Consider the following 12,544-nt stretch of genomic DNA (forward strand, 5'->3'; position numbering starts at 1 on the left):
GAGATCAGAAATGTCTCTTCAGGAATTTTTTTCTCTAACAAGATTTCTGATTTTGATTGGAAAACTCAGGAATTCCTTTTAGAATTTTTCTAACAGGATTTCTGACTCGGTTGGACTATCTGAGAATATTTTATAGTAGTTTTTCTAACTTTGGTCAGCAAACCCAAGAGCTATCCAGAGAGCTTATAGCATTTTGACTGTCTCAAGTAAAGAGCTAGCTGTCTCAACCAGAGAGTTTTTATAATAGCAAGGAAAGCTGTTTAAAGCAGAGCAGAGCACACACACACACACACACACACACACACACACACACACACACACACGTGGGATGATGTCACAGGTGAGGCATGTACAAAATAGAAGGAGGCCTGTCATTGGACGAGAAGGATGTGTGGGAGAAAAGTTTGAAGGAAGAGGAGGAGACTGGAATGGAAAGGAGAGAGACAGGGGGGACAGGGAGAGAAGCCATGGCAGGATGATATGGCAGGTGACGTTAAGATTCCATGCTGTACCTTTACAGGTTGTTATGAATGTTTTTAAGGGATGGGTGTGTACTGGGCTTTGTATGTTTAGGTGGGCAATAGTATCTTATCAATTGGACCAAAGGTTATTGTGTTGTGTGTTCTTTCATGTAGCGATTTAAGTGTAAGAAAGTGTGTGGCGGCTGGTCTGGGCTGCCACCATGGAGTTGGGATGTGTGTTTCTGGCATGGAAACCTGCCTTGGGAACTAGATAGGTAGAGAGATTGCTGCCAGGCTCAGAGAGAGGTCTTCGGCACTGTGATATGGAATGGAGCAAAGTGGGTGAGAGGCTTTGCTGACTGAGAATTAAGATGTCTAGCAGACATCTTGGAGCACTATGGTGCCGATCCTAGTGGGGATAAAAGACAATCTTACTTTTTTTATTTTTTATATTTTTACAACAACACACACACATGCACACACTTACTTGCACACACTCACATACTCTCATTCACTCACACACATGCACGCACACACACATGCAATCACATATACTCATAAACACACATACACTCAGAGAGAGAGAGAGAGAGAGAGAGAGAGAGCGCAGTCTGAAAAGCCATCTCAGCAGAACCCAGGCCGGCCGCCAGCTTGGACCCACAATTTGACTTCAAGTCATTTCTTTTTTAGTTTTTTGGGTTTTTTTGTTTTTTTGTTTTGTTTTGTTTTTTGTTTTTTGTTTTTTGTTTTTTCCTGTAGCTGAGGACCGAACCCAGGGCCTTGTGCTTGCTAGGCAAGCACTCTATCACTGAGCTAAATCTCCAATCCCTTGACTTCAAGTCATTTCTTTTTGCCTCTCCCAAACAACCCTTCTCTCAGAACCCATACCTAGCCCAGGCTGGACCTTGATGGTAAGAAAGGGAGAGACAAGAGAAGGAATAGGGCCAAGGGAAAGGGACCCAGAGAGCAAAGAGGGCAAGAGGCAAAGAGGACCAAGATCAGAGCTGAGAAAGCAGGTAACCAAAGGGACAAGGTTATACAGGAAATGAGGAAGGGAAGGGAAGCCCCTGGGCTGGAGAGCTTAGGGTAGGGGACAGGCTAAGGTAGAGAGGAACCAGAGGCACTGAGGGAGCCTAGAGGTTTTAGTATGCTAATAGGCCCCACAGTCTTTGTCCTGAGTTTCCTGGGGCCTGACACCCCTGCCCTACATATTTTAGCTACTGTTCATGCAGGTCACAGCCTGACTGCTTTGGATTCCAAGAGTGGTCACAAACAGAATATATCTTCAACCTATTACAGTCACAGAGATAAGGCACTCTATCTGGTAAAAGAGATTCAAACGCCTTCCCTTGAAGAATTATGTGCTTGTGTATAAGAATAAAGGTAGTACACTACTGACTGATACAAAATAAATTAATTTTTACCATGATAGAAGGTGATAAGTGAGGTGGAGACTACACCTATCAAAGTGGGAGGGGCCAAGATGGAGAACTGGTAAAGCTTCTTCTATTGTGTGCACCCCAAACAACTGACCCATTTATTAGAGTCTTGCCCAGACCCTCCTTAAGGCTGGTGTGCCAAAAGAAAAATAGAAATAGAAAGGAAGCGCATTCCCAGGTACGATGGAGGAGGAAGTTTATCGTGGATTAAAGTGCGTAGCTGGAGGCAAAGAGTCTGAAAGAGTCCAGAGAGAGGATGGCCCCGAGCTGACCATGTGGGGAGGGAGGGGAGGAGAACACTTATTTTAGATAAAAGGCAGAGCATAGCCAGAGGCAGGGACATCTGGGAGAGGCCAGAGTGAACAGGACCAGACTGAGGAGCCACCTGGGGAGAGTGGGAGGGGGAGGCCTGGAAGGGAAAGGGCCAGGAAGCCAAAATGGTTAGATTATATAGGGAAGGACCTCTGGGGGTGGGGCGGCCCACCTAATACCTGGAATTTAGTGCAGGGTGTGGGGTATGCCAGCCAGGACTATACGGAACCAACGGGTAGGGACTGAGGGAACCGGGAGAGCCTGGTGGCCAGCTCTGCCACGTGTTAGGAGGCAGGCACTTGAGCTGTTTGTTTCAAGTTTGAGATAACAGTGTACACCCCCATTCCCTTTCAGGCCTCCCCCTCCCTCCCACTTCCTGCTGTGGCACAGTGACTGAGCACCTGTGGCCCCCTGCCTCACCCTGCATCAGCCTGAGGTGTCCTTTGAGTTCAGGAGCTGTGTCCTGCTCCCCTCCATCCTCACAGTCTGCCCTGACAAGGCACTTGCCTGGGACGCCTAGACAGTGCTACTAGAGTTGTCAGAATCAAAGTGCAGACGTCGGTGGCTCTCACAAGATGGGCTCTGCCACCCTTTCCCAACAGACCAATTAACAGTGGGAAGTAGAGAAAGGAAATTTAGCCAATGAGGCCACACTGGGAAGAGGATCAAAGTGGTCCAGCGGCTCCTAAAATCCACTTTCTTGGTCCTGATGAGGGCCAGAGGCAATCCTGGGCAAGGATGCACTGCTCATCACCACTGTCTGTCCTGCAAGGTGGCTTGGCACAGAGTCACAACCCCACGGATCTTTTTGGGAGACAAGCTCCTCCTTCAGCTGGGACCAGGGCTCAGCCATTTCCTTCCTTCAGTGTGAGGTTCTTGAGGAAATTCCAAATTCTTGGGGTCTATTGTTTCCATTATCTGAGAGTTAAGGGGAAGGACACAAGGGTCTCTTTAGAATATTTCTGCCAGGATGGTTGTAATGGCTGATGGTACATGCCTATAACAACAGCACTTGGGAGGGGAGGCAGAAGATTCAGGAGTTCTAGACCAGCAAACCCAATGAAACTTATATAATCAAAATGCATTGTATTAAGTTGCCAAATAATTAATAATAAAATGTATTCTGATTTTAACACAACTGACATATATATGCGTGCGTGTGTGTGTGTGTGTGTGTGTGTGTGTGTGTGTGTGTGTGTGCGCGCGCGCGCGCGCGCGTGCGTATTTCCCTAATAGCTGTATACTCCAGGGAGTCTGCAGACTGGGGCTACTAAGGTTTACCTCACTTGCTTTATGTCTGTCTGTTTGAAGTGCCTGCCACTGCCCCAGTGAAGAAATAGTTGACACTTGCAGTATCTGACCTGTTTTGTTTTGTTGTTTGCCTTTTGTTGGTGTTTTTCCTTCCTTTTTCATAGGCCACAGACATTTCCTTGAGCACGTACCAGGAGATCAAAAGGTCCATCCCAAACTGACGCCATTGGCATAATTTGAATTAACTAAGAGGACCTGCAGATCTGACACAGGAATATGAACTTCTAGCTGCTCCCAGCTAGGGGCCTTGATCAGGTTTGTTTTCTCTGCCAGTTAAATAATTAAAAGATTGGAAAGATCTCAAGTGTGACAATTAGTGGCAGGGAAAATCTCAGATACAGGAATCCTCTGGTGAAGAGTTAAAGAAAGGCTTTTATTCAATGGAGGAGATAAACACACACACACACACACACACACACACACACACACAGACACACGCACACGCACACACATTCACAAGCACTCGGAGAGCAAGACCCTTTCGCAAAGCCAGACTGTCTGAAATCTGGTTTCTCTTCAAGGGCTGGTGGGTCTTAAGGGTCTGACTCACTCAGGGTTGGTCAGTTTGAAGAAAGACAGGGAGGCTGATAGGGCCACCAATCTCAGATAAACACATCCTGAACTAGCCTTGAACTTGTTGGACAGGTCCCCTGCTGGAGGAGGGGGGTTTCCCACTGACTGAGAAAACTTCCGACCCAGCAAAACCTTTGTTTCAAGCCACCGCCAGGCCTTTGCATCAAGTCAGGAGAGTGAGGAAGGAGGTTTGGCATCTTCATTACTGCGCGTGGCCCCTTGTCCTGTCAGGAGTCTCTCTGACTCAGTTCCTCATAGTGAACCAGAAAACATTACAGGATGCAGACCTAGGTTCCCGATCTGAGGACCCCACTTACCTGTAATCTGTCTGCTACCCTACCAGAAGCCCCACATTTCTACCTTACAAGCTTCAGCTGCCCACCTTCCTTCTGTGTCTTATGTAACAGTGCACCAGACCCTAGTAAGACCCCAGACCTTAGCACAACTGACTCCATGATAGAAGTGCCATTCAGGCCATGAAACTCAGCATGGAGATCGCAGTACCTGTCAGAACTAAAACAAAGGCCTGATCCATTAAAGTCCATACTTCTGGGAAAGTCTAAATAACCTGACCTGGCTTTTGGCTTCTATAGTTCTGTTTCTGGCTAACTATTCTTGTTAACTGAAGTATGTCGACACAGAATATGGTTCTCGTACTTAAAAGCTCACCCTGAGAAGGGCTCAGTGCTTACACTGGGATCCCGAACACCCAACGTAGTCGATGCCCGGCTAATAAAGACATCCTATTGGCTTAAACCCATGTTTGAGAACTCTTCTGTAGTGGATACCTCACAGCATCTCATATGTGCTACTCCCCACACCCCATTTCTGCGTGTTAATTAACTTGTGTGTACAACCTCTCTTATTTCTTTGCCCAGGTCATTCACTTCCTTGATTAATATAATCAAACCTTCAGAGGAAATATAAACCATCTCTGTCTCCAGTGTGGCAGCAACTGTGTTGGACTTATAATAAGCAAAGGCCTTAGGGCACTCTAGGACAGCACACAGCCAGCCTTGGAACTGATTTCACTCTGTGAGTTATCAGCTGCTTAAAGAAAAGATCATAGGCAAGGCATGGTGCTCTATGCCTTCAGTCCCCACTCTCAAGGTAGAGGTGGGTGGATCTCTATGATTAGTGCTTGAGCTGCAGATCAGCCTGTTCTCCCCCTGTGGGCTATGACCTCCTTGAGGAAGGTCAAATGACCCTTTCCTAAAGGACGCCTAAGACTGTTAGAAAACACAGATGTGTACGGTGCATAACAGTAGCAAGGTTACAGTTATGGAGTAGCGACGAAATAATTTCATGATTGTGGGTCACAACAACATGACTAACTGTATTTAAGGGTTGCAGCATTAGGAAGGTTGAGAACACTGCTGTAGTGAGTTCCAGGGCAGCCAGGGCTACATAGTGAGACCTTGGGGAAAGAGGGAAGGAAGGAAAGAAAGAAGGAAGAAGGAAGGAAGAAGGAAGGAGGAAGGAGGAAGGAAAGAGAGATAGATACGAAGAAAGAAAAGGAAGGAAGGAGGAAGGAGAAATAGGAAGAGAGAGAAGGAAGGAAAGAAGGAAGGAAAAGAGAGATGGGTAGGAAGAGAGGGAAGGAAGGAAAATACTCATGCTACTTTATTGGCGGCAGGTTTTGTTTGTTTTTGAAGTGCTGGTGGGTAGGAAAATCAAAGTCAGGGTCTTGTGAAAGCCACATCTCCAGCCCTGAGTCATTTTCTCCCAGATGCCAATTTGATACATCTCGGCTGATATAAATGAACACTCCCTTCCTCAAGGTCTCCAGGAAACAGAGGGCAGACAGGAGGAGCAGGGACTGGTGCCAGACTAAGTTCGCTCTGGTGCAATGTGAGAACACAGGCTAGGGGCTGCTTCCGAGACTCTCCTTTCCCTAAACCCTCTGCTGTCAGGGGCTGCCTCTCTTTTCAGCCATGGAGCCAGCAGCCTTCACAGTCCTGCCAGCACAGACATTCTGGGGATATTTGCAGGATTTCAAAACACCACCACCACCACCACCACCACCACCACCACCACCACCACCACCACCACCACTTGGGAAGTTTTGCTTTCAAATACATTCTGTAACATAGTCTTGCTTGGTTCCTCCCATCTGGCCTTGGAGGAAGCAGGTTAGAGAGGGTACCCATCTAGGCAAGTTTAGCAGTAGGCTGTGGGGGTAAAGCCCTGCAGTCACTATGGGCTAGTCCCAGGATGCTGAGTCCTAACCCCAGCATGCTTCAACCCCTAGAGCTTCTTCAGAGAGGGATTCAAGCACTCTCTCTCTAACGTAGGCAGGGGCAGTGTGGAAGCTTCAATGACAAGGTTTCCAGAATGCAAACGTTGACACTCTCCAGGGTAGCACCGGGGCCTGAGGCCTTGGCACCCAGGTGTTTTACCTGGCTGGAGGAAGGAGAATCCCACCGAACTTAAAAGGGATCTGGGGATTAGGGGAGGCTGGTGATTCACTGCTAAACGCTCCCTGCAGGCAGGAAGGGCTGCTTCTAGGTTACTCCCTGGCCAAGCCCTAGGAGAAAGTGCCTGTGAGGCTGGCTGGGTCCAGCCCCACCTCCCACTCTTCTCTCCCATAACTCTCTCTTTTCCCACCACCTAGAAGGGCAACTTGGAGCGGCCAGCCCACTTAGCCCACAACAGAATCTCCAGGGGTTGTCGACAGGGTTAGAATGCGTGTGGGGTCTCAGTAGCACTCACTGAGGCTGGACCACACACCCTGTATTCTAAGCTCAGGTAATTCAAACGCTCATGGAGTCCCTGAAGTGTACAGGGGGTGACAGTGACCTCAACAGTTCAGAACCACCTCAAGAACAGGAAGAAAAGTTGACTCGTGTGGCTATTTGGGTTGATAAAGTTGACCGCGGCGACATATTCGACATTCTGGATTCTCCGGATGGAGTACTGTTACCAAATTGCTCTGAGTGGCATTCTGTATCCATCGCCCAGGCAGGCAGTGACTGTTTACTTGTGAGTGCTCCTTCTCCCCTCGAAAGGTTGGACTCCTGGAAAAGAGCACATGAGACACAAAAGCATAAGATGTAATATCGAATTCACCGAATTCACCGGGTGGCTTTCAGCTTCCTCTCCGCACACCCGACTCCTTCTGTGAGCAGCGAGTCCTGGCAGCCCTTTCTCTGCGCAGCCTCCCTGGAGCCCCGCTCCCCTTGCCGGATGAGGTGCTTTTCATTCCGCGGACACTCCAGATGGAACGGCTGGTTGCCTCTAAATGGCATAAATTGCTATTCCTTTATTGCTCTTCTGATAAGAAACTGGAGGACTTCCGGTCCTCAGTCTTGCTCATTTCCCAGATACTGCTCGCACCTTCCTTCCTTCCTTCCTTCCTTCCTTCCTTCCTTCCTTCCTTCCTTCCTCCCTCCCTTCCTTCCTTCCCTCCTTCCTTCCTCCCTCCCTCTTCCTTCCTTCCTTCCTTTCTTCCTTCCTTCCTTCCTTCCTCCCTCCCTTCCTTCCTTCCTTCCCTCCTTCCTCCCTCCCTTCCTTCCTTCCTTCCCTCCTTCCTTCCTCCCTCCCTCCCTCTTCCTTCCTTCCTTCCTTTCTTCCTTCCCTGTCCCTTCCTTCCTTCCTTCCCTGTCCCTTCCTTCCTTCCTTCCTTGCTTCCTTCCTCCCTCCCTCCCTCCCTCCCTCCCTCTTCCTTCCTTCCTTTCTTTCTTCCTTTCTTTTAAAAACAGCTCTGGAACTCTCGCCCTGCTTGAGTGGGCGCTCAGCTGAGTTTAGGCGGGTTGGGGTGCTAATTAATTCGGGTGCAGAAGAGCAGCCCAGTCAGGTGAAGCTGGCACCTGGCCCATGTGTGAGTGGTGACTCACCTGCTGGAAGACAGTCTGGGGACGGTGTAGCTTGAATAGCAACAAATACTTGGCTTGAGTCATGCGTGGATGTTGAAGGATTATCTAGAAGGAAGGCTGGAGCCGAGGTGATTTCTAAATGGGGGAAGACAGGCTGACATAGCCATAAAAGCTACCAAGTCGGAATAAGGTCCGCCCACCCATCAGCTCTGTTGCTAAGATTCCGGGTTGATTCTTGACTCAGAGGATGGAGCTGCACGCAGCCAATTGTTCCGGAAGAACTCTGCCATTGTAGAACTCAGAGTACCTTCCTAGGTGGTCTCTGGAGGGGAGCAAATTACTTCAAGCAGGGTGCTGCTGGTTCCCATTTAGGGACCACCTCTGAAGCCATGGCTGAACTCCCCCTCTCCTGACTCTCCTGTCCTCTCCCTCCCACTCCCCCTCCTCCCCCAATGCTGTCCTCCCCCCATTCCCCCTTCCTTCTCCTGTCTCCCTCTCTACTCTCCTCTTCTCCCAAGTCTCATGTCTCCCCATCCTCTCACTATGTCCTCCCTACCATCCCCCCTTCCCTCCTCCCTGAGCCTCCCCCTCCCCCTCCTCCCTTCTCTCTCCTCTTAAACTCTGCATCTTCAGACCTTCAGATTAAAGGGACACCAAAGGCTAATCTGATTTTTTTTGTTCAAATATTCATTGTTCGAACAGATTGGATTCCAGGTTAAAATGGCTCAGTGTGTAAAGACTTGACACTAAGCCTAGCAACCTGAGTGCTGTCCTTGGAACTGTTTAAAAAGACTTTGTTTCGGAGTGGAGTGGTATCTTATGCTACACCCTTGATCCCAGCACTTGGGATGCAGAGGCAGGGGGATCTCTGTGAGTTTGAGGCCAGGTTGGTCTACAGAGTGAGTTCCAAGACAGCAAAGGTTCTGTAAAGAGACCCTGTCTCAACAAACAAACAAATAAATTTGAAAAAAAAAATCTATTTCCTCAAATGCATTCTAAATGTAACTCACTGTTAAAACAGTGGTAGCAGGCCATACTAAAAAAAAAAAAATACCCAGAATTTGCCCTCCCTTTTCCACTGGGAACCAGATTTCAGACTAACTGAAAGCCAGGTGGATTATGGCATGTCCTTCTATATCCACATTAAGAGTGAAGTAAAATTTGGAGGAAATTACAGAATCAGAAAATGATCGTGCTGCACTTTTTTTTGGAAGGGGAAGCATAGTCATCGAAAGGTGATAGCTTGCAGAGGTGAGACCAGACTGGCAGCCCCAGACATCTCAGCAGTGTTAATAATGTACTTGAGTGGCCTGTGTCCCCCACAGGGATAGCTAAAAGCTCACAAGGAACCAGACCCATGAGTGAAGTATGCCAAGAAACAATGGAGCCCAAACCACATCCAAGCCAAACTGCAATCTAGGAAAGAAGAGGTGGGAAAGGGAGGCACAGTCGGAGGGCCTGGCAGCATAAAGGAGCCAGTCCAAGCCAAGCTTGGGCATCTCAGAGAAACATGCAAGAGGTCAGTTCCAGGTTAGAAGAGATTCAGAGACCTCGTTAGAGACTTAGAGCCAAATGCAGTGAACAGACTGGGCAGATCCTAATTTGTACAGATAACAGAAACGTTAATTTTGATAACAGAAAATTTATCTAATGTCAAAATATTTTTGTAAATTTTATGAATGAGATAATGGAATTATTGTAATATGAAAGCATTTGTTTTGGAGATTTATGCTGAAATTCATGTTGATACAATTCTGGAAGATCTTTAACACACATTCAAACTATGACAATAAAAACATAAACAAAAGAAACTGATTGATTGTTAATGTTAGGCACTGGCTCAAGGTTTTCTGTTTGTTTCCTATTCTTGAGTCAGTTTGGACATTTTTATAATAAAAATAACCACTATCAAAATAAAATGTAACACCTGAATCTTTTCTTCTTATTCATTGTAGTGTCTCTCCATACTTTGGACTCCTCTAACCTCAGAATATCGCTACATTTGCAGACAGAACCTTTTAAGAGGTTTTTGTGGCACAACAAGTCCAATGGTTGGGCCATAACACAATAGAATTGGTGAAGAGGAGATCAGGAGACTGGAGTTAATTGTAGCATGTAGTTTTAAAAAGCCACACTATTACTTTCTCGGGGCTATGCTCTCAGCTTGGCCCTGAGAACAAGCTGCGGCTGGTCCCACTCCTGACACAGCCTCAGTTGAGGAATTGCCTTCATCAGATTGACCCATAGGTGAGGCTATAGAGCATCTTCTTGATTGGTGATTGATGTGGGAGGGGCCAGCCCACTGTGGATGGTGTCACCCCTGGACAGGGAGGGTCCTGGAGGATATAAGAAGATCAAGCCATGGTGAGCAAGCCCGTAAGCAGCACTCTTCCATGTCAGTTCCTGCCCCTGGGTTCCTGCCTTTAGTTCCTGCTCTGGCTTCCCTTAGTGGTGGAATACTAAACTGGCTTTGTTGTTATTGTTGTTGTTATCAAGACAGTTTCTCTGTGTGGCCCTGGCTATCCTGGTACTCACCCTGTAGACCAGGCTGGCCTTGAACTCAGAGATCTGCCAGCCTCTGCCTCCTGAGTGCTGGGAGTAAAGGCGCGTGCCACCACCCAGCTGTGGACTTTTGAGTGTAAGCTAAAAGAAACTCCTTTCTTCTTTGAGTTTCTTTTGATCAAAGTTTTTTTTTTTTTCACAGCAATATATACCCCAACTAAGTCAGCTATAGACTGAACATGTGAAGAAACAGAAGACAGACATCTACAGGCCAAGCAGAAAGGCCTCAGGGGAAAAAAAAAATCAACATTACAGGCTGTCTTAATTAGGGTTTCTGTGGCTGTGAGGAGACACCAAACACCATGTAAGTCTTAATAAAGGAAAGCATTTGATTGGGGCTGGCTGACAGGTACAAAGTCTTACTTCATTGTCATCATGGTGGCAAGCTTGGTGGCATGCAGACAGACATGGTACCAGAGAAGAATCCAAGAGTTCTACATCCAGATCAGAAGGCAGCACAAAGAGGGGGGTACTGGGCCTGGCTTGAGCACTTAAAACCTCGAAGCCTTTCCCCAGTGACACACTTTCTCCAACAAGGCCATACCTCCTAATTGTGCCATCCCCATGAGCCTACGGGAGTTACTTCCATTCAAGCCACCACACTGCACTTGAATCTTGGACCTCCATCCTCTGGAGCTGTAAGTCAGTGTTCCTGCTGTTCAGCTGCCCAGTCTGTGGGGCTCCGTGATGATAGTCGGAACAACCTATACTTGCTCTTGTATTTATTTCTCTTTTACCACTTACCTCTCTATAATATGCATGTTTATTTCCTTCCGCTTAATCTCCTTCCACTAGATGTGCATGGGACAGTGCGTTTTGTCTACTTTAGGTCAAGTGGCTAGATCCACGGCACTTACAACGAAGGCTCCAACGCACACCTGTGCAGCGCGGAATCAACGGAAGCATGAGAACTTAGATGTTTCACAAATATCTGCGGGTTGGCAATATTTCCAGGGGTGTGCGGTCTGCTGCTGCTTGTATTCAAATGCTAAACCGTGTACCCTAAGATCTGGTTGTCCCAGGACGAGCAAATCCTCGTGTACACCAGCTTTCGTTATACAAACCTGGCTCCAAGTTATTCATGTTTGATTAATAGAGGTGCCTGCAGCCTCTAGAAAGGTAGGCAGGGCTTTGCTTCCCAGACTTGGGGGTCTGAGGTGAGGACCAGGAGGAGGGAGAAGAGAGAGAGGGAAGAAGAAAGAAGCTGCCATGGGGTGGGTGGATCCTGAGCACATAACCTTGAGGACAGCCTGTTGGGGTAGAAGCTGGATAAGGGGTTACTGACAGGGAAGTAGACAAAATAGCACAGAGGACTGATATCTGCCCAGCTCTAGTGCTTTAAAGCTTATTATAAATATAAAGACTTTTATTTGGTAATTAAGTTATCTAAGGCTGGATAGAAACCTCCAGACAATATTTACTGCAACAGGGTGACTTGTCATGAGGCTCACTTTACCACCATGTGCTCTATGCTGTGACCCGGCTGGAGTTTCTGACCTTTGCCTGGAGGCTGGGCATCAGTTTTCCCTGTAGGGAAGACACTCTATGTTCTGATTCTCTTCCAGCCAAAGTGACCTGCACCCAGACACCAGGAAATCTGTGAGAGACTCCAAATTACTTTAGTGTCTAAAGAAATGGGGTGTAGGGCCGGAGAGATGGCTCAGTGATTAAAATCACACATGGCCTTTGTAGAGGACACACGCTTGGTTTGATGGTATCTGCAACCTGAAACTTAGAACTGGGTGTGACTCCAGGTCTGGGAACATGTGACACTTCTGATCTCTGCAGGCACCTGCTTTCGAACACATACACACACACAATGCAAAGAAAATAAACCTTTTTTCTTTTTAAGGAGGAGGATATAAGTGAAATTTTAGAGAAAAGAAACTGTGGCTAAGAGGAGAACAAAAGGAAGAAGGAAACAGAGTTCCTGTCAAACCTTAGACTCATGGCACCTACTGAAAACCTTTGTATGGAGAAAACCCTGTCTTAAGAGCTCTGCCTTCCTAATGGAGAATTATGGTGACTTTTTCTTAGATTTCTTTGCAGCTAAACCCAGGCATATGGTTTG

General features: G+C 47.4%; 1 long non-coding RNA gene across 1 annotated transcript; it reads right to left on the reverse strand.

Moving 5' to 3' along the window:
* Positions 1 to 5,412: 5,412 nt before the first annotated feature.
* Positions 5,413 to 8,124, reverse strand: LOC134479894 (uncharacterized). The gene is made up of 2 exons (XR_015624760.1): positions 7,933 to 8,124; positions 5,413 to 7,113 (listed from the first exon to the last, which is right to left on the reverse strand). It is a non-coding gene; the product is annotated as an uncharacterized LOC134479894 (long non-coding RNA).
* Positions 8,125 to 12,544: the final 4,420 nt, after the last annotated feature.

The sequence above is a fragment of the Rattus norvegicus genome, chromosome 7, assembly GCF_021556685.1.
Source record: "Rattus norvegicus strain SHRSP/BbbUtx chromosome 7, alternate assembly SHRSP_T2T, whole genome shotgun sequence".
In the NCBI taxonomy this organism is placed as follows: Eukaryota; Metazoa; Chordata; class Mammalia; order Rodentia; family Muridae; genus Rattus; species Rattus norvegicus.